The sequence below is a fragment of the Pongo abelii genome, chromosome 3, assembly GCF_028885655.2.
Source record: "Pongo abelii isolate AG06213 chromosome 3, NHGRI_mPonAbe1-v2.0_pri, whole genome shotgun sequence".
NCBI lineage: Eukaryota > Metazoa > Chordata > Mammalia > Primates > Hominidae > Pongo > Pongo abelii.
The window spans coordinates 181,124,601-181,146,830 of NC_071988.2; the positions used below are offsets into that span (position 1 = coordinate 181,124,601).

At 35.7% G+C, this 22,230-nt stretch overlaps 1 protein-coding gene and 1 long non-coding RNA gene across 15 annotated transcripts in view; both read left to right on the top strand.

Annotated features, from left to right (window-relative positions):
• The window catches only part of RAPGEF2 (Rap guanine nucleotide exchange factor 2), a 257,227-nt gene that overhangs the window by 35,824 nt on the left and 199,173 nt on the right, over positions 1-22,230 (top strand). The window lies entirely within an intron of this gene.
• Positions 1,689-22,230, top strand: part of LOC129059125 (uncharacterized) — a 30,904-nt gene continuing 10,362 nt past the window's right edge. The window contains exon 1 of the long non-coding RNA XR_008524838.1: positions 1,689-21,382. This is a non-coding gene — a long non-coding RNA (uncharacterized LOC129059125). The remainder of the gene's footprint in view (positions 21,383-22,230) is intronic.

Genomic DNA, 22,230 nt, shown 5'->3' on the forward strand with positions numbered 1-22,230 from the left:
ATGATGAAGCAGTGTGGAAAAGGGTGAAAGAAACTTGGTATGCACGAGTCAAATGACAGACTCCCTAACTGTTTCCATTAAAAGGATTGTTGCTTCCCCAGTAGCCTTTTCTATACAGTTTCTTCAATCTCATTTCAGATCATATTTCTGTAATAATTAAGGCTTGGAGAAGGGCATCCTATATAATGTAAGACACACATTTAAAGCATAGAATGAAAAAATAAAAACCTTAGGCATTTTGAGCAATATTTCTTTTACCTGTCGTATATACAGCATGCTCTGAAATACATGGAGTGTGATATTGGAGAAATTAAAAAAAAAAAGTAGCACTTTAAATTTTTTTCCTTAAAGGTTGTTTTGGTAGTTTTAAATCCTGAAATACAATTATTACAGGGATATTAAGCTGAAAATTATTCTAAAGTCATCTTTTGTTAAATGTGATTTGTTAAGAGATTTCCCATTGTTCAGTGTTAGTAAGTGGACAGTGAACAAAGAGGACAGATTTTTGTCAAGCATAAACAACTTTTGCATCCTGTTTATTAAATAGAAAATACCTCAATGAATGTCTGTGCTAAAAATAGATTCCTTCAGGTTTTTAGTTTTGTCCTATTAGGGGTGGAGTCATTGAACAGGAAGAAGGACATCCAGTAAACAGGAATTGTGTGCTAAGAGATACATTTTGAAAGGGAAATGGAGGCTCATGTGCTTAAAATTTGAGTTATACCATTTCACCATTATGAGTACCTTTTTAAGAATGTTAGATTTAATGGAGTGCTAAATGGTCTTTTTCATTACTGCTATGAATGATAAATTATCTTGACCAGGATAGCATGTTGCAGAATAAAGTTTTGAAAGTTGACAGAGGTATTATCTCAGATTCATTCATTATCATGTTTAGCTTGATGTTCTCAACATTTTATACTATTAGGAGATAATTTTCCATTTTGGGTAGAAATAGTTTTAGTGTAGTTAAATATGGTTAGTATAGATTCAGTAATTTAGTATAGCCATTTGTTTTTACATTTACATACATTTATTCAAGAAAGTTTGAAAATGGGAGGTATAATATTAAAAAATTACTCTCCCCCCCTGGAAATCAAGCAAATAAACAGCGAATGAACCTGAACTTACCTTTCTCTTTTAAAAGCAATTGTTATTGGAAGGTATATATTAATTCCAATGATATTACTATTTCTTAGAAGATATTTTTTGGGATGTCTCTTTGTAATTGCCAAATGTTAGGTTGCATGTGACAGCTTTAAATGTTACAAGTATCAGAGAATTCAGGATTTGCCATGGGCTGCGAAAATAGAGAAGTGGATAACCAAGCTAATGTAGAAGACTGTTCTAATTATCGGGGGATCAAGATGAGGAAAGGTTCTCAGTGACAACTCTCTAGTAGACAAAGAAATAGGAAATGAAATTAACAAGACCAGCCTGTTATTTAGCAGATAGGGCCTGGGAGGACAGAATTTAACATTGATAGCACCAATTTAATGTTCCATGAAAGATCGCATAAGCAATGATGTTGAATCTTTGTAAGCCAAAAATTTTTTTCTAAAAAAAAAATTGTTTTTTTGAGACAGTCTCACCAAAAAAAAAAAAAAAAAAAAAATTTTTTTTGAGACAGAGTCTCACCGAAAAAAAAAAAAAAAAAATTTTTTTTTTTTTTTTTTTTGAGACGGAGCCTCACTCTGTCACCCAGGCTGGAGTGTAGTGGCGCGATCTCAGCTCACTGCAACCTCTGCCTCCTTGGTTCAAGTGATTCTCCTGCCTTGGCCTCCTGAATAGCTGAGACTGGAGGCGCCTGCCACCACGCCCGGCTAATTTTTGTATTTTTAATAGAGACGGGGTTAAGTTCGAGTGATCTACCCGCCTCAGCCTCCCAAAGTGCTGGGATTATAGGTGTGAGACGCCGCGCCAGGCCTAAAAATACTTTTTTAAAATAAAAAATACAAACACTTTGCAACCCAATCTAAAACAACATAAGAGAAAGTCTTCTTCCTGTATACCACTGTTCCAAATTTCCTAATTCCTTTTTATATACTTGAATAAAAATTTTTATAATCCTATCAGGATATTTAGATATATTTTGTAAGTTAAACAAATGCCCAGACTGGGCAGTTGTTTCATACACATAGTTCTTGCCTTTTCTTTTAAATGTTTCCACGAGATGATTCAAAGGTCAGCCTCATTCTGTCCAGCAGCACAGTATTCCCCTGGATACCTCATTATTTATCTTAGCAGTCCCTAAGGATGAACATTTAGTATGTTTCCAGATTCCATGTCCCCTTACACATAGTGCTGTGGTGAATATCATTATATGTGTGTGTATGTGTGTTTGTACATGCTTTTTGTGAGTAGATGCATAGATTAGGTCCCTGGTAGTGGAATTACGGAGACTAAGTGTGTGTATATATATATTTATATATATATTTTAACATTTTGGTAGATATTGCCAAATGGCTCATTGAAAAGCCTGTACCAGTTTATATTTCCACCAACAGTGTATAAAAAGTCCGTGCCAGCGATGGATTTTCATTAAACTTTTACCACTTTTGCCAATCTGAGAAGTGAAAAATTGTATCAGTCTTTAGATAACATTTCTTTGATTCTGGGTGAGGCTGAACATATTTTTGTGTGGTTAGTGGCCATTATTAAAGATAATTTTAACCAGTTTTACATTTACTTCAGTTATAAATAATTTATATTAAGTGGAGAGACAGGCTCAACAAACAAATGGGATCCAGAAAACCTCACCCATCTGTAACATAAGAGAAGTATCTCAGTGTATCACTGTTGTTGGGGGCATATGTGCAGAATGAAAGACAAAGCAAATTCCCCTGTACCTTCCGAGTGTGTGTGACCAAATGTCTTTTCTATGTTGTGTACATCTAAGATTGTAGGAATAGCAATTTTATCTTTATTTAAATAATGTTATCTAGAACAATTGAAAAAATGATTTAATTTGGGTGTTTATTTTTTTTGACTTTGAAAGTAAGAAGTACCCTAATGTCACTCAGAACATTAAAAATGTTGAAAATGTCTTTATTCTTTCATCCCTTTTTGTTGTAGTCAGAAGTTAATGGATTTATAGCTTTGACAAAATGAGGAACATTTTTCTTGTGTATGTTAAACCTCGATTGATTTCTGACAAAACCAATAAGCAATTTATTTGGAGTATTTGAAAATAAATTATAGGATGAAAGAATCCTACTAGTACATTGGCAAGTGGATGGGACCAGATGATCAAATATTTCATTTCTGTGTCTACATTTCATGAGTCAGTTTCACACAACAGCTGCTGTGGGGGAAGGGTTGACTTACCAGACTACTTCATGGTTTTTTTTTTTTTTAAATGAAATTTTTAAAAAATTGGGTATGGATGGGTAAACCAAGAACGTTTATTGCTAATACATAAAAATAAAAATACATAAAATAAATATAAATGTAAAAGAAATAAAAATAGATGTTGTAACATATAATTCTTAAAAAAGCCTTTAAAAATTTTCTTTTCCGTTTAAATTATAGAAAGCAGTGGTTAATTTTAAAAATCTTCTCGCTTATAAATAGTACGAGTAGCAAATATTTATTGGATAGTTTCTGTGTGCCAGGCCCTATGTTAAACATTTCACCTGTATTATGTGTTGGACACATTATTTCCATTTTTCAGAAGAGGCTTTGAAAGTGCGGTGATTTGTCAGGGCTGACACAGATGGTATGTGGAAGAACTAGTGGTGTAATACAGGAACTCTGGTTCTAAAATTTGTATTCTTAAGCATTGTGTTAGAATGGCTCCAAGTAATCAAGAAAAACAAATATAATTTGTGAATTGAGCTTATCTCACTAAAAGCCTGCATATTGTTAAACATTAATAAACTTCCTTGAGTAATTTTAAGGATTAAGAAGAAATTTGTTGCTGGGCTTGGTGGCATGCACCTGTAGTCTCAATTACTTGGGAGGCTGAAAATCACTTGAGCTCAGGAGTTCCAGGCTGTATCATACGATGATCGCTCCTCTGCATAGCTACTGCACTCCAGATTGGGCAATACAGTGAGACCACGTCTCTTTAACAACAACCACCACCACCACCACCAAAAAAAAAAAAAAACCTTTGTTTTTTTTCTTTTCTGCAATAAATTTCCTCTAATTTTGTTTTTGGTTTAGGTCTTAGTCTTCCCTAGTTTGGATTCCAAAGGTCTGTGGAAACTCACACAATAGATGGAAACTCATAAAAGTGAGAAGCACATAAAAATCTTTATTTGGAATGTTTATTTTATCAATCTTATGATATATTCAAGGAGAATATATTTTCTCACAGCAAATATTCCACCGGGCCCATAACTGGTCAATTAATAAAAGGAGGATTTGTAATACCATGTGATATAATGTAGTTTATTTTGACTCAGAATTTGGGTCAAATGTAATTTTTTTCTTTTTTTTTTTTAACAGCTGCAGGGATATACACTTAAGGCTCTGGGTAAGAGCTGGATCAAATGTTACATGGTTGCTTTAAAGTTGATACTTACTGGAGAGTTGGATGGAATAGGTGTTTCTGGCGTTGTTTGAATGGGCAGTGTGCTTTTGAGGAAAAATGTTTTCTCTGACTCTGAGCAGATGCCTGCCTTTTTGACAGATCACGTTGCCATGGAGAAGTATAGAGTCTATAAATTGTAACTTGCAGTAACAGGCAAGAATATGGCATTGGGTTGTCATGTGGGGCTGTGAGAACAGAGTGAGTCCAGATGTGTATAGTCAGTTTGTTCAGAGACGTTATTTTACAGTAGCCAGGTGCCCACTGGTCTTTTTATAATCTCTTTTTATCATATTCTTTTTTCCTGTCTGTGTATATGTCTGACATAGGAACAGTGAAACCGTGTAAAGAACTCTTTTCCTTCTTTAGTCTCATAGTCCTCCCTTTAACCTGGAGCAAATCACTATTGAAAATTTGGTGGTGTCCTTCCAATCCATGTTTTTAATTCCTTTACTCTCTGTATAGCTGCATAACCACTGTTTTGTGTTTTTAAAGTTCATCCGAATACTATCATCCTTCACATATCATTCTGCAACTAACTTTAGTCTTACTGTATTTTTTGAGGTCTCTTCATGTTGACATTAATCTGGTTCATTTATTTTAGTTGGTGGATAGTATTCCATTGTACTGCATTTGATCTAGTCGCTTAGTGACAGACATTTAGATGTTCTCTTCTTGTATTTTTGTGTAACTGTTCAGTTCTATTTGTTTCTGTCCTTTCTGTGGTATTGCGTGTAGGAACTCAGTAAATACTCACTTGACTTTATTTTGATTTGACTAAAGCTAGGTTATGAGCTATGAAGCTATCCTTCATCTGTTTCAGTTCTTTCAAATGGTCTCAGTTCAGTTTATTTATTTTTAATCGTTTTAGGTACTTTCCAGTCATTTGTTCTCATCACATATTTACTCTGTTTACTCTGTTGAACTGTGATATGTATTACCCATGTACTTGTAGCCTGGCTAGGTTTTGGGATGTTATTATCTTTTCAAGATATGGATTTTTTCCAGAAATTATAAGTAGCAGCATTGCTGTTGCAAGAAGCGGCCTTGTAACATCTTTGATGGGTCTAGGAATTATAGAGAAAGCATAGCTCTAACCTTTTAAGTACTTTTGATCATACTCCATTGATGTTTTTGCTTATTAAACAACTTGCTTTTTAATTTTTTTTCTTTCTTGAGACAGGGTGTCATCCCCTTGCCCAGGCTGGAGTGCAGAGGTGATCATGGCTCACTGCAGCCTCTACCTCTCTAGGCTCAGGTGATTCTCCCATCTCAGCCTCCCAAGAAGCTGGAACTGCAGGCATGCACCAGCACACCTGGCTAGTTTTTGGTAGAGACAGGATTTCACCATGTTGCCCAGGCTGGTCTCAAACTCCCTAGGCTCAAGTGATCTGCCTGCCTCAGCTTCCCAAAATGCTGGGATTATAACCGTGAGCCACTGCACCTGGCCTGTTTTTTTTCCCCCTTTATTATAGTAGTACTATTCAGAAAGTAGTGCTGAGGACTCAGTTTGCCCAATACAGTTGTCAAAATACAAGTTATATCAGTGCTTGCTGTCAGATAGAACATAATGCAAGCCACCTGTGTAATTTTTAATTTTCTAGGAGCCACACTGTAAAAGGTAAAATGAAATGGGTAAAATAAATGTTACTTAACCAGTACACCCCAAAACATTGCCATTTCAACATGTGATCTATATAACAGCCTATTGAGATAATTTACATTCCTCTTTTCTTACCAGCTCTTCAAAATCCTAACATATGTTCACCAGGACCAGTGGCATGTCAAGCATTCCATAGCCAATGTGTTTAGTGGCTACCATGTTAGATAGTGCAGGTATAGAAAATATATGTTTAAGAGGTATTAGTAAGGATCACAGTGACTGGGGCTGAGGGGAGGTTTCAGGGAGGAGCTGGAGGTACCAAGGGCTGAGCAGATCAAGGGCTGAGCAGATCTAAGCCATCAGGTGCCATGTGGACTGGTTGGAAGAAACCCCAGGTGCATGGCTTAAGCAAAGATGATGTGTAGTGGGAGCAACTCTGGCTTATCCCAGAAACAAGTAGCTGGCTTGTCATAGAGGGCTAGGTTTCAGAAAAGTGGGAAAGGAAGCGTTGATAGGTAAACTGTCACCACTTGATAAGGAGTTGTGGGTGTCGGAGTCTTATGCTGTCTGTATGTAACAGTATTTTTTTTTTCTGGCAAAAGATCATAGAAGAAAGCTTGTCAGGTTTATGAAACTATTCCTTCCATATTTCATGGTTGTCCTTGCAGAGTGAATTATGATTCTGATAAACTATGAGGTCATTGTTATATAATTCTATGAAATTATATATAAGTTGGATGTTTATCACTGTAAGGAGAATGACTAAGAGGGATGAGAATGAGTTTACAAAAGCAACAAAAAGTGGAATGTTAGTTGGATGTGTATATTTAATACTTTGGGTTTAATAAATTATGCCATAAAAAATCAGAAGTTTTAACTTTAAAACTTTAAAAAGCATGTAAGCTTTTTTCTTTTTTTTTCTTTTGGTGCATTGTAGGGATTATTAGGATAGTTCCTGGTAAGTTATAAAGCCTAAGTGTTCAAATCTTTGAAGAACTCAGTTAACTAGATAAAAGTCATTTGATGACTGCTTGTTGTGTGTCAATATTTGTAATTATGTGTATTAATTTAATCCTCAGAAGAACCTAATGAGGTAGATGCTACTACTGTTATTACTATTATCATGTTACAGATGAGGAAACTGTAATATGATACTGTCTGTATATGTAATAATAGTAGCATGGAGAGGTGACCTAACTTGTTCAAGGAGGAAGAACTGGGATTTGAATCCAGGTTACCTGGCACCAGAACTAACGCTATTAACTGTGATGCTTCACTGCCTATTGTGGGGCTGACTTAGGTTTCTTCCCTCCCAGCTTTTCTTTGGTATCTAGTCATTTCTCCCCAGCTTTCATAATTTTTAATGCGAAAACATTGGTACAAGCTGATTCAAGGAAGGAAAGACCTCATACTGTCTGTACTATCTTTGCAGCCTTTCTGTACTTCCAAAATAAAGTTTTAAAAAAAGAGTCACCATTGACAACATTAACCTATACATTCTCTTTTGCTCTTATTTTTTGTAGAGATGGATTGGTTTCACTTTGTTGCCCTGGCTGGTTTTGAGCTCCTGGCATCGAGCACTTCCTCCCCACTGGCCTCCCGAAGTTCTGGGATTACAGGCATGGGCCACAGCGCCAGGCCTCTTTTTTATTTTCCACTTTACTGTTCTATTAACCAGTCTTTTCTTTTTATCTGAAACTAAACATTAATGACTGAACATTATTGGATAAAATTATTTGCAGCATAAATGATACTATCCTTAAAAAACACAAAGAATTTTTACAACTCAATAAAAAAGCAAACATATTAATATAATGAATAAAGGGACAGGAATATACGAAAAGAAAAAGAAATGGTTCGAAGTGTATGAAAAATGATTTTCACTAGAAACTAAACATGCAGTTTTGCACAAAATACCTTTTTTTTTTGGTTTATTAAACTGGAAAAAGTTTGTAGAAAAAAGAGAATAATACCCAGTTTTCCTAGGGCTTTGAGGAGACAGGTTAGCTGACTACCCAAGGTCACACAATATCAAGTGGCAGAGGTATATTGCAGCATTGCTTAAAGTTGTAGAAAAAATAGCAAGATATTAAATATTTATAATGAATAGCTTGATAGAGCAAATCAAGAATTTGGAATAAAAGATTATTTTTTAGTTGCTCCTGAAGATATTTATGGTTAGATGTCAGTGATGACAGCTGATTACAAAACAATGCATACCGTAGTTGAATATTCATTAAAAATTACACTCATGTATTCATATACATGTGAGTAGAAATCATCTCCACAGAAAGATTCCAATTGTTGCTTTGTCCTTACTAGGTGTGTGACTTTAGTCAAGATACCTAATCTCTCAGTGCCTTAAGTTTTCTTTGAAGAGATTCCTTTACAGATTTACAGGTAGTTGAAAGGATTAAATCGGATGAAAAGCAAAGAAAGAGTTTTTGGCAATGCCTGGCACATGTGCCTAATAAATGGCCCTCACAAATGTTTAAAAAAATCTCATTTCTGGCTGAAGAGATTGCAGATAATCTAAAATTTCTTATTTTGTCCTATTCATTTTTAAAATTTTCAACAATAGACATATTTTATGAACTTTTTTAAAGCTAAGAAGTGTTTTGTTTTTAGGTTAAAGAGAGCAAAGATAGATTTGATGTTATATTAACATCTAGTATATTAGATCTATATCAGAAATTATTACTGTTGCTTACTGAATTGCAGAGTCTAGAGAATCACTCATCTGATGTTGAAAAACAACCCTTCAACCACATTTACAGTTAATAGTATTCATAAAGAAATAGTAGGTTTTATTGACTCTTAGTGCCAGTCTTTATCTTTAAAGTATAGATAGATAGGCAAGGTTCAATAACTAGAGAATAGATGTTGAAAATTGTAAATGCCAGTTTCTTATGTTTGTTTTTAGGAAAGTTTTAAAAATTATTTCTTGTATTTTGAATCAGGAAGTGTTATGATTCCTTAATAAAGAGAAAGTCAAACTATCAGATTATTTACTAATTTGGGGAGTTGAATATAATGTTTCCAATAATTTTTCCTGATTTTATTTCCGTTTTGCCTTTAAATCTGTTGAAGCATCTTAACACATATGGTGGTCCATGTTTAACTGCTGCCTATTGAATGCCAACTCTTCTATTTAAAATGGATTTTCACTGTGTTTTTTTTCATGGCTTTCTTTGAAACCACTCTTGGGATTGAGTTACTTAAGCATTGAGTTTGCAAGTGAATCCAGATTTCATATTACATTTTCTGAATAGTACAGTGTACATTTATCTGCTTATTGGTTGCATTCTGGTGCAACTGTCAAGAACAGGTCTAGAAGAAACAAAATTAAACCTAGTTCTTATGAACATATTTGTTTTATGTAATTTCTTTTTGTTGTCTATTTTCTTAAATTTTGATATCTTATAAATGTTTGTTACTTTGTTTATTGGAAAAAGGATGTTGTGAACAAATTATTTTTTGGATCCAAATTAAACTTGGATTAAACAAGTTTATTGTTTACTGCAAGCATTTTTTGAGCCCTTGATTTTCTAATCTGCATCTTGCCTCTCTAAGGCTGGAAGAGGGTAGGATATATGTTTCCCAAAATCAATTGACTTGACTAAGCCACCCTTTTGCATAACTGTCATGAAACACATTCTGGGAAATACTGTTCTAAATAAAAATACAGAAAGAGGGCAGAAGATAAAGCTGAAATATTTATTCATTGAATAAAAAATAAAACTGGCACTTAAAACTATTGCTTTTTGTGGACACAGATTTAAAGTTTTAGTTTTTTGTTTATTTGTTTGTTTGCTGTTTTGAGACAGAGTCTTGCCCTCTCGCCCAGCCTGAAGTGCAGTGGCGTGATCTTGGCTCATTGCAACCTCTGCCTCTGGCTTCAAGCAATTCTCTGCCTCAGCCACCCAAGTAGCTGGAATTACAGGTGCCTGCCACCACACCCGGCTAATTTTTGTATTTTTAGTAGAGACAGGGTTTCACCATCTTGGCCAGGCTGGTCTTGAACTCCTGACCTTGTGATCCACCCAATTTGGCCTCCCAAAGGGCTGGGATTACAGGTGTGAGCCACCGAGCCTGGCCTAAAGTTTTAGTTTTTGTTCTTCCTCTTCATCTCCTCTCCCTCATCCTCCTCACTCCCTTTTTTAAAATAAGAGACTGTTCTTTTGTAAACAATGAAAAAGAACCAGAGAATTATTTTGAGTATGTATTTCCCTAAATAGGTTATTTCTGTGTGTATAGTACTGTGAGTGCTCAAAAACTGCATTAAGTAATTTAGACTATCCAATCTGGTAAGCATCTTACAGAGTGAAATTGCTTGGTATTGGGTAGTTTTACCCATTGTTTGTTTTAGTGCAGCTATAATCAGAAGTTCTTAAGAGACAAAATTGCTATCATAAACAGATGTGATGTTGAAAATGTAATTTCAAAACTTTATAAAATGTTGTGGCACTAACACTGGTCTAAAAACAGGCACAGATGGAGGTTGGATCTAGAAAATTAGCCCTGTAATCTGTTTTACTTAGAATGTTGTGTTTTTCTTGCTCTAGACTTCGCAAATCCTAGTAGAAGGTTCACCAAGTAGTAGTAATTTATATTGTTATTAGCAGTATCAATTAGTTTTGTTATTTGTGGTAGTTATATACTATAATATATAATAGTATATAACAGTATATAAACAAAATAGTAAATTTTGTTATTTGTGGTAGTTATATACTATAAAGTCACCATGACCACTGAATTAGCGAATAATGAACCATTGCTTCTAAGGGAAATACGGGGTTAAGTTCCTGCAAACTTCTGGTAACATTTTCATCAGCTGATTAATACATAACCCCATATTATGTGTGCTTTTGTTTAAAAACAGCTTATTTAATTAATATATATGGTTGATTCATCAACATTAAACTCCTGGCCAGGAGCACTATAACTCATGCTTGAATGAAGTGTATCAAACACACATATTTTGTCTGTAAGGCACATCACAGGTTTCTTGTGCTTAGGGAACTCAAGATAGCACTTCAACATTTTGTTTGGAGGCCATTTTAAACAGTGGAATCACCAGAGAACACACAAAATGGGAAAAACCTGAGACCTAATGTACCGTGAAGAGAAACTTGTTTACTGTATAAGAATTGAAACAGGAAGGCAGAGGGCCACTTGTTCAGCCCCAGCTGGAAATGTGTTTGTTGGACAAAAATTTTCTGGTGCTCTCTGCATGTCCCTTGAATGACCATGGAAGTCCAGGAGTATTGACTGTTTGAGTTACAAATAAATTTTAGCAAGTAGGCAAATTCACGGATACGGAATCCTTGAATAATGAGGATCCAGCAGTATTTGGATTGTTTTGGAATCAGGTGATGACCTAGAAGCTCAGGTTTCAGGTAACTCAACTCAGCTCGTGTTCCCCTGACTGCCCTCCTTTTCTGCTTTGCTACTGTTCTCTCCAGCTTCAGTGTGAAGTATGCATAGGTTGCTGCTGATCCAGCAAGCAACAGAATAGAGGGTGACCAAGTAATGGGATTGGAGGAGTGAGTAGAGCTAGGGCTTGGCTGTAGAAATTTTGCTGATTGTGCCCCAAATTGTTGGATAAATCGGAGACTTACATTGTACTTTCCCATTTCCTATACTTTAAGTATTAGTGTAATTTATGATAGAGAGTGTAAATGTTGGTTTCAAAGTTAGATGATACCGTATGCAACAAGTCAGTGTAGATGCAGGTTCAACTGTTTAAAGTACTTTAAGTTATACCATATAGCTGTTTGGCTTTTTTGTTCCCATAGTTGCTCACAGCTGCAGTCAGTGATAAATAAACACTTATCTCAGGAGTCCAGGTCAGTTTGGTGCAGGTCAGCTGAGTTGGTATGAAACTGAAAACATGAGTTGAATGCAGTCAAATGACCCAATTTTGAGCAGTGCTTGTTAGCTGATTATTAAATAGGTTGTTTTGTTTGTTTGTTTTTGAGATTGTCAAATTGATTTTATGTGGAAACTTGGATTCTTGAGAAAATTTTAAAAAATACCATATTAAGGGCCTGTTCTGCATGAAGTCCTGTGCTGGTCTGTGGACAATGAATCGGAATAAATAAAATGTGCTATTCCTTGGCTTTTAGAAGATGACAATCTGATACAGGATGCAAAATATTAAAAAACAAAAAGCAAAGTTGTGGTGGGCTTCAGGAAATAAATTTGTTAGAGAGTAGGGTGCTTGGGGAAGGTGTAGTGAGAGGTATGTAAAGGCCAATATCAGTGATTACTTTGTGGCTTTTTGTGTAAGTGTGTGTTTGTGTGTATTTGTGTTGGGGTGTGTCTGTTTAAAGTAGGGTGTAAACGTTAAAGCTTTGCATCTTAGGAATAAACAGTTGTGCAAAATTGATGGAATGAGAAAAGGGCATTGGTAGGAGACAGGTACTTCTTCATCTAGAAGGACAAGGGCCTTTAACCAGATGCTTGATTGGCAGTGGGAAGGAGCTGTTGAGGAGCAAGAATCAGTGTGTCTTGATCACTGAATATGGACAAGGAGAAAGTAGAAAGTAAGGTTTTATACTATTTAAATAATAAATGGGCCAGATGTGATGGTTCACACCTATAATTCTGGCCCTTTGTGAGGCTGAGGCAGGCATACTGCTTGAGTGCAGGAGTTCGAGACCAGCCTGGGCAACATGGCAAAACCTCGTCTCTACAAAAATTACAAAATTTAGCCAGGCATAGTGTTGCACACCTGTAGTCCTGCTGTTTGGAGGCTGGGGTGGGAGAATCACCTGTGTGCGGGAGGCAGAGTCTGCAAGTGAGCCAGGATCGCACCACTGCTCTCTAGGATGGGTGACAGAGCGAGACTCTGTCTAAAAAAAATAAGAAAGAAAGAAAAGAATGAATGTTTCTTCTCTAGTCTGTAAATCATTCTAAAACTCAAATATGCACTCAGAGGCAGAATGTCCATGCCTGAATCTATGAAATTCTTTTGCATTGTTTTATTTTTAGCTGTGAGAAAATATTTTTAAAATTGGTATGTCCATGTGGCTATGGTTTTTTCAAGAATACTTTATTGTGGAATAATTTTAGATTACAGAAAAATTGCGGAGATGGTCTAGAAAGTTCTTGTAATATCCCCTACTGCGTTTCCCCTGTTAAAAACTTTTTTTTGTTGTTTTTTTGTTTGTTTTTTTGTTTTTTTTAGACGGAGTTTCGCTGTGTCACCCAGGCTGGGGTGCAGAGGCACGATCTCGGCTCACTGCAAGCTCTGCTTCCCGGGTTCACGCCATTCTCCTGCCTCAGCCTCCTGAGTAGCTGGGACTACAGGCGCCCAACACCACTCCTGGCTAATTTTTTTGTATTTTTAGTAGAGACGAGGTTTCACCATGTTAGCCAAGATGGTCTCGATCTCCTGACTTCATGATCCGCCCTTGGCCTCCCAAAGTGCTGGGATTACAGGCGTGAGCCACCGCGCCCAGCCTAAGTGTTATATATTTTGAAAGTGTTCTTAGTTCAAATGGTCTTCTATTTTAGCTAATGGTTTTAGGTGTTGCTGTCTTATATCTAGTTAGTAAGTGTTTAAATACTTGCTATATGACTTTCACTTGTTTATACACTTTTTTATATTGGTCAGTTACTATATTATTTCAATAATCTTTTATTTGCCTTTATCAAACAACTTCATTACACCACTAGCCTTCACTAGCATGAAAATTCTCTGGTGCAGTGGACTTGAGTTGATTTTGATGTAGGATTTTGGAACTGGATTAGATGCAAGAGATTGCCTGATTTAGTGGTTCCCTTGACTGTACATTGAAACATCTGGGGAACTTTAAAAAGAAATCTTGCTGGGGTTCACTGCCCACCCCCCACCTGAGAGGGATTCTGATTTAATCGATTTGGAGTGTGGCCTGGGCACCAGACTTTTAAAAAGCTTCCACGGGAGATAGTAATGTACAGTGAAGTGTGAGAACCACTGTTACAGTTCCTCACTCTGTGGAAAAGAAAAATGAGACTCAGACTTATTAATCAAATTAATGTCTACTTTGGGGATCCAAAATCATTATTAAAATTGGTGTATTTAGAATGACTCTTAGAGGTCCATCTTGGTAGTTTTAATAATTTGGAAATAAAACTAAACACTGGGAGAGTCTCTTATCCTAATCCTTTTAACTGACTCATCACTAACTTTCTAAGGTCTAATACAGGAGTGATTAGATTTTCCCAGGTATATGTAGTGTTTCCTTCTTGCCTTCTCCAGTTGCCCCCCAACATTTTCCTGAAATTGAATCTTTGCTGTTTCTTTGAGAAAATATCCCCTCCTTGCAAGTTATTTATAGAATTCTTGTAGGCTGTTCAGAGAAGGGTACTATGCAAATTTGCAAGCACAGGATGTTTTAAATAAAACAGAATTAGCTAACCTGGCATTAAAAGGACATATACGAGCCTCATTGCTTGGCATGGTATACAGTCGATGCTCAATTAGTACTTGAGTAAACAAAAGAAGGGCCCGTGTTTTAATTTTTAAACATTTCTATCTCTCAGTCCATCTTTGCAATGATAAACTGAGTGGTTAGATACAGAATCTGACATTTTGCAAGTTGATTAACTTCTTTAGGCTTTGGTTTCCTTATAAAATTAGGGTTGAATAGATGCTAAGGACTTTCCTAGCTCTAGCATTTTATGATTCTATAACCATTAATATTTGGCAACGTAATTTTAAGTAAATGATACATTATCACCTAGCAGTCCAAAGGAAAGAATTTTCTTAGCTAACTAGAAGGTTGTTCAACTAGAGAAGCAAGTAGAATTCAGTATGTTGGTGAAATGGCAAGAAAACTTACTAGGTCGATCGAATGTAGAAAGGACAGTAATAGTGGATCCTTCTTCCTCAGCACATATTATTTATTGCCTATCTCTTACTGGTTGTGTTTACATCTGTTGAAATCCCTTCACTCATAAAGTCTTTGTGTACTGTATTTGGAGAATGCATACTCTTGGTATTATTGAACTCAGATTACAAACACATTCTTATGTTTTCTCTCCTTCCACTCACATCACCTTTTTTTAAAAAAAACAAAACAAAACAAAACAAAAAAATTGAGATTACGTCCAGAAACCAGTGACTATATTTAGCATTTAAGATCAAATGGTTAGTGATTGATGTTTAGCTATGTTATTGTGCTGATAATTTGTAAAATAATCTGCTTCTGGGGATAGGTAGCAGGCTGAATTTGTGATTGACTAAGGAGATTTTAGAATCAAGAGATCTCTTGAATCAGAGACATAGAGGGAATTGGTGACTTGCTCAGGTTCTCGGATAGGATTTGATTCCAGATCTCAGTCAGATCCCTTCCCATGTTACTATACTGCTTCTTATGAATTCTATATTGGGCCAAGTGGGTGAAGACAAATATTCTCTTTTGTTAGAAATGGGTGTGAGGATAATCCGTGTACCATAGATATGATTGTTTGCTTAGAGAGCCAATCGGTTGTATAACCTATTATAAGTATATAGTATGAACCACTTTTTAAGTAGCTTACATGTTTATTAAAGTGATGATTTTCAGATGTGAAGCAGTATTATAAAAATTTGATATTTCGAATTCAGAACATCCTATAACTTCCATAATATATTCCAAAATATAATATAAATCTCCCCAGAGATTAACACAGTGAAACTGTCAGCTAGTATGGTTCCTGTGATTCTCAAATTGGGGAAAAGGAACAACCTTAAACTATAGTGAGGAGACAATGAGATTTTTTGAATTTTGAAAGGATATGTAGGTGAGAAAAAGTTGACAAACACAGCATTTAAAGCCAATATGAAATTCCCGCTGAGTGGTTTTAATTTTCCATTTTGATTGACAGCCACCTTTTGCGCAGTTCCTCGTCCTTGTTTTGACAAGATTTAAGAGGATTAGAAAATTGATTCTTTAGGCATTTCTCCTTCCCTTTGGCCTTAAACAAAGGTGGGAATGTTCAGTAATAGAATTCTGTCTTGAGAAGAAATACAGTTAATGGAAAGGAGATAATGAGTTTCTTTGTAAGAAGTTTCCAGGTAGGGGAACATGTAAGATGTTATCTGTTTCTCTAGTAGGACCATTACTGAGCATTATTTTATTGTTCCACACCTGAATTGACTCTGTATTTAGGACAGTAGAAATTCCTGGAATTTAGTTTGAGCAGTATTACAGAAGACATGGTAATTCTTAAGTGTCACTTTGGTCTTTCTCAAGGAATAAAACAGCACTTTTGTCTATTGGCAGACCTCTGCCATTTAATTAGTAAATGCATCCCTTATGCCTCACAATGCACTCATTTTTTTTAAAACATTTATTTTTAATATAACACTTATAGCTATAAAATTTCCTCTCAGTACTATTTTAATTACATCTCACAAATTTTGATATGTTTTAGTTATAAATATTTGCTTATTTCTATTATAACTTTTACTTTGATTCATAGGTTATCAAAAACTTATTGCCAAGTTTCCAAATATTTGAAGATTTTTCTAGATATATGAGCTACTTATTCCCTTATAAAAGTTATTCTAAAACTTAGGCTTAAAACACTGTGTACTTGTTATGTCTCAATTTCTGTAGGTCAGGGAACTAAGGATGGCTTAGCAGATTCCAGTGCTTTAGGTTCTTTTACAAATCTGTAATCATCATCTGGATGGGGCTACAGTTTTATATGAAGGCTTGATTGAGGAAGGGTCACTTCCAAGCTGGCTGTTGGCAGGACTCAGCTTCTCAATAGAAATGAAAAATCTTTTGAAAGTGTCATTCTACTTAACATCCCACAGCACTTGAAATTGTTTTATATATTTTACTGCTGCGTGTTGTTAACTTCTGAATATATTGTTACTAATTTTCTTTGAATAATTTTTATAACACAACTAAAAAAGAAAAAAGAGTCTCTGTTTCATCCCTATGTATTATATTTACTTTCTGAATTCTTTTCTATAAATTATGATTTTTATGTAATTTTTTTTTTTTTAGCCTGAGGAACTTTTTTTTTTGCATTTTTAAAAAAATTATACTTCAAGTTCTAGGGTACGTGTGCACAATGTGCAGGTTTGATACATAGGTATACATGTGCCATGTTGGTTTGCTGCACTCATCAACTCATCATTTACATTAGGTATTTCTCCTAATGCTATCCCTCCCCCAGCTCCCAACCACCCCACGGACAGGCCCCGGTGTGTGATGTTCCCCGCCCTGTATCCAAGTGATCTCATTGTTCAATTCCCACCTATGAGTGAGAACATGCGGTGTTTGGTTTTCTGTCCTTGTGATAGTTATTACAGTTGGTCTCGATATCTGCAGGTGCAGCGTCCAACTAGCGATGGATGGGAAATATTAAGAAAAACCCCCAAACCCAAAAATAACAGTGCAACAATAAACAATACAAATAAGAAATATAGTATAACAACCATTTACAGAGTGTTTATATTGTATTGGTTAAAATAACCTAGAGATTTACCCAGTACAGTATCTACCCAATTTACAGCTAAAGAGGGGCTCAGGAATATGTATTATTTAAGAAGCTCAGTGACTCCAGTGCTCATTTTAGGAACCATTTTCTCCCACTTAGCTGGTTCATTGGCCTTTCTCTTTATTTGGCTGGTCAGGATTCTTGCATTGTCTGTCCATTCAAGCTGAAGAAAAGATACTGCCCAATTGTACCTTCTTCACATAACACTTCATGACCTATAAATGTCAATAAACATATGCCAGACTCCATTAACCATGAAGTTAGGACTGCAGCTTTGCCCCTTGAAAGGATCTTAGGTGGTTATAGCTGAGTACATCTGAATGAAACTGCTATGTGATAGCAGTAAAAATGCTGGCCTAGGGTGTGCCTTTCAGTGGTGATTAAAAAAAAGAAAAAAAGCCAACTAACAGGGCTACTACTAAGCAAGTGGGAGAGGAGGGGCATTACTGTTTTTATCTATTGCTAATATTCCCAAATTATGTGCTTATTGTGTTCTTTATAGTTTGGGAATCATAAACCCATACTCTTTTAAAGTGGTTTCTAGGGTTTCGGAGTCAGACCTTTGACTTAATTGACTGTGTCTGTTAGCCAAAATGGATAAGAATGGCTTTTTAAAATAACATGTTTTACAAGACTAGAAGTTTTGTTGCACTTGGTATCTGTAATCTTGGTATCTATCTAAAGGAATTCTTCACCAAGTGCATTCTTCAGGGGGAAGGGGAAACCTTATGAGACAACAACTTTCTATTGCCATGGTTTTCCTTGTTCATCGTAATGTCTGTTTTCTCATTTGGACCTTGAAAAACACACACTCCCAACATATCGCTGCTGCTAGAATGTCATTGTTTAAGAAAGGAATGGTCCTTTAGGACAGTTCTTTGAGGATTTGAAGTTATTCCACTCATTTTCCTTTCTTCCTATGGCAGTGGCAGTGGCATGAAGGTTGAGGTAGGGAAGCTGGGTTTTGAGGAACTGGGGTAGGGACTGAGACAGGCAGCAGCCAAGTGTAGTAAATGTCTATGGTGGGGCTAGCAGATGGTGCCTGAGGGTGTACTTCTAATTTTGGTTGTTTAAAATACTTGTTTTATTTGACATTTCAGAGTTAATAGTAGAAGTTTATAATATTTTCTTCTTGAAGGAGATAAATATTAACTAGAAGGTTTTAATGATTTTTATTCTTAAGAGGGCCTGCATTGCATTTTTGCCAAAAGTAAAAAGAGGCAATAGTCCTCTTATTTTCCTCCAACTTCACTCCCCAACCAGCAATAAATTCCAGGAACTGCATGCAGATCAGTGATCCTTTATCTTTCATTGTTCTCCTTATGTGGGAAAGCATTATTACTTAGGTGTAAATGTAGATTGTAATTGAACAAAAAGCAAAGGAAGACATATCCCTTTCCTTTGGCTCTCTTTTTTGTGTCTTGAGTCTAAAAGGACTTTTAAGATTATCTAGCTAATCTCCAGTCTCCCAAGAGGCAGTACCTAAACCATCTTTGTTGAGAGCACTTATAAGGTTATCAGAGGTCATTAAAAAATTTCCTACCCAAATCTCTGTGCTTTTAAATAGCTAACACCTTTCCTTTATAGGGTTCCTTATTGAACATTTTGTGTAAATATTCTCTTTGTGGGCAGGGAGAAATAGGTAATTACCAGTAGCAACCCTTGGTGGTCGCAAACAAAAAAAAAGTTCAGAGATGACTATAGTCACTTATTCAGGAGAGCATCCAGAGTATCTTGAATGGCGCACAAAACCAAGTCTTTTTAATTTATGCAATTTGCTCAATATTAATTGAATCAACTGAGAAGGGTGAAATTTTACTAGCATTATTTGCCAGGTTGGACCTTGGAACCTGAAGGAACCAGAAATTGTCATTGACCACCTTGCTAGAAGCCCTTACTCAAGTTTCACTCTTATTTGGGTTTTTTGGAGACTGGCTAATCCCCCTTCTCTTTAAAATTGAAACAGTAGAAGTAGCTGTATAGTGGCCAGCGTTTAAGTGTTTTATATACCTCACTTTATTTGGTCTTCACGGCAACACTATAAAGTGTAGATGTGATACTTAATTTTTATGTGGTGAAATTTAAGCTTAGAGATATTTAAGTAACTCTCCCAGAATCTTACAACAGTAAGTAGCAAAGTTAGGATTTCGCCTGGGTCTGATGCCAAAATACTTCTCTCAGTTGTTTTCCTCTGCCACCTCTGTCATTTGCAGCGCCCGTCTGCAGTGTCTCCCTCAGCTCATTTCCTGGATCACGCAGCTGTTTATTTTGCATCACCCTCCTTCCATTTTACAAACAACAAGTTGTAACCTCAGATTCCACTGTTAGGCACATATGGCTGGACATCACTATTCTCTTAGGAAAAATGTGTTGCTTCAATCTGTATGGAGAAAATTCTTTTATTTTGATTTAAGTACATATAGTGGGATCAACCTATAGATGTTTTCAGGAAAACTGAGTGTAGTGTTGTTTTTAAGGGACCTCTTGTTGTCCAAGAGGTCTCTTTAAAAGAGTATTTCAGAGTCAAGTCTGACCACTGAAAAATTATTCATATACATATTAGAGCAAATTAAATTTTAGTGACTTTTTCCCAGCATTCAAGATTATAATAACAATTCTACAACTTGACCTCTTCATTGGAAATGTGGAAGTGATTTAAACTGACAGTGTGAACAATAGTGTTCTCAACTCGTATAGCAGCATCCTATTTATAGATGGAAGCAGCTGCATCCTTTTTCTTTATTTAGGAGGAATACTATTGTTCTCAGATCATCAGGTGAATGATCCTGTGGGAAAAGTGTGATTGAGCCAGTTATAACACAGGTATTATTGATCTCCCTCCAATCAAGCTTTTATTCATCTATATGGAAAAAAACACATTTAAACTCTAATAGCTAAGTATGAAATGTGATGCTGAATTCATATTAATTGGACACTTACATAGTTGTTTTAGTCTAATGAGATTATTTCATCAAGAAGCTATCTTTGTTCAACATCTCTAGTTGTGCAAAGGCTTTAGTCTGTTATGTATACTATAGACACATGTCTATTCACATTCAAAATTGTATTTATTTTATGAAATGTACCTTTTACTGATTCTTTCCCATTCTTTCCTAACAACTGATAGTTGTGCTTTTATATAAAATGTTAATAATATCTGATACTTACAGAAAGCCAGGCACTGTGCTTTATATTTTGCCTGTTTTATCTTCTTTCCCAACCCAGTGAAGAACATGTTTTCTCACATTATACAGATGAGGACAGTTGATATACTTTGCCTAAGGTCATACATTACATAGTAAATGCTAGAACTGCAGCTTCAAACCCATCTGTTTCTGATTTTAAATCCTCACTCATAACATGGATATTGTTGGCAGTGTTGGGACTATGGCTAGAAAGTGTTTGTTTCACTTATTTCAATAGCAAACTTCAGTAGCAATTTGAAGAAAGTCAACTTCAAACTAACTGCATTGCCTGCGCACAGAGCTTAGATCAGAGTTAGGTATGTATCTTTAACATGATATTCAGTATATCTTTTTCTATATGTAGCAAACTATATGGATGAAGATCTGTTACTTTGTGCCTTAAAGTAACGACTCCAAAAGGAAGTGGACGTGATTTAAGTGAATTTGTAGTGGATGCTCTATTCACCTATTCCTGTACATCATTTTTTTTCTCTTCCACAATGAAACTTTTTGAGTACAATGTAGGAAATCATCTTGAAGTGGAGTGTACTTACCCACATCAGGGTTTAAAAGGTAAAATTTCTCTGTAACTTCATCTATATTACATTTTTAGCCTTCCATTTGAAACTAATTAGAAATATTAGTGATCAAGTATCTGAACCTAATTAGAAATTAAAGTTTTTTTTAAATCATAGGTTTTGAATTCATAGCTTAAAAAAATGCTTCTGATTGAAGATAAGATGGGAATTTACATGGGATAAAAGTAAAAAGTACCTTAAATTAGGACATTCCCATGTATGATTAAAAAAACATTCTGGATGTAAACATTAAAAACGGATTTCTATGTGTCATCCTAAAGATTTCGAGATTCATGTATTAATTTGTTTTCAGAAATGAAAGGGATTACAATTGTTAGTAAAATTGAACTTCATAATAATATTTTCTCTGGTATTAGTTTCAGAAAGCCAGTGGTTAGAAGAGATGTTAACTGTGTTTGGAGGTAGTTTCTTTATGAATAGTTAAATTATATTTTCAAAAGTTTGTATCATAAACAATATGTAGTTTCCCTGTAGGTTTTCTTTTTGCGAAGTGTTATTTAATTGAAGAAATAATTTAGACTGGGCATTGTGGCTCATGCCTATAATCCCAGCACTTTGGGAGGCTGAGGCAGGTGGATTGCCGAGCCCAGGAGTTTGAGACTAGCCTGAGCAACATGGTGAAACACTGTTTCTACCAAAAATACAAAAATTCGCCAGATGTGACACTTGCCTGTAGTCCCAGCTACTCAGGAGGCTGAGGCAGGAGGATCGATTGAGCCTGTGAGCCCAAGAGGTCAAGGCTGCAATGAGCCGTGATCACGCCACTGCACTCCAGCCTGGGTGACAGAGCAAGGTCCTGTCTCAAAAAAAAAGAAAAAAATT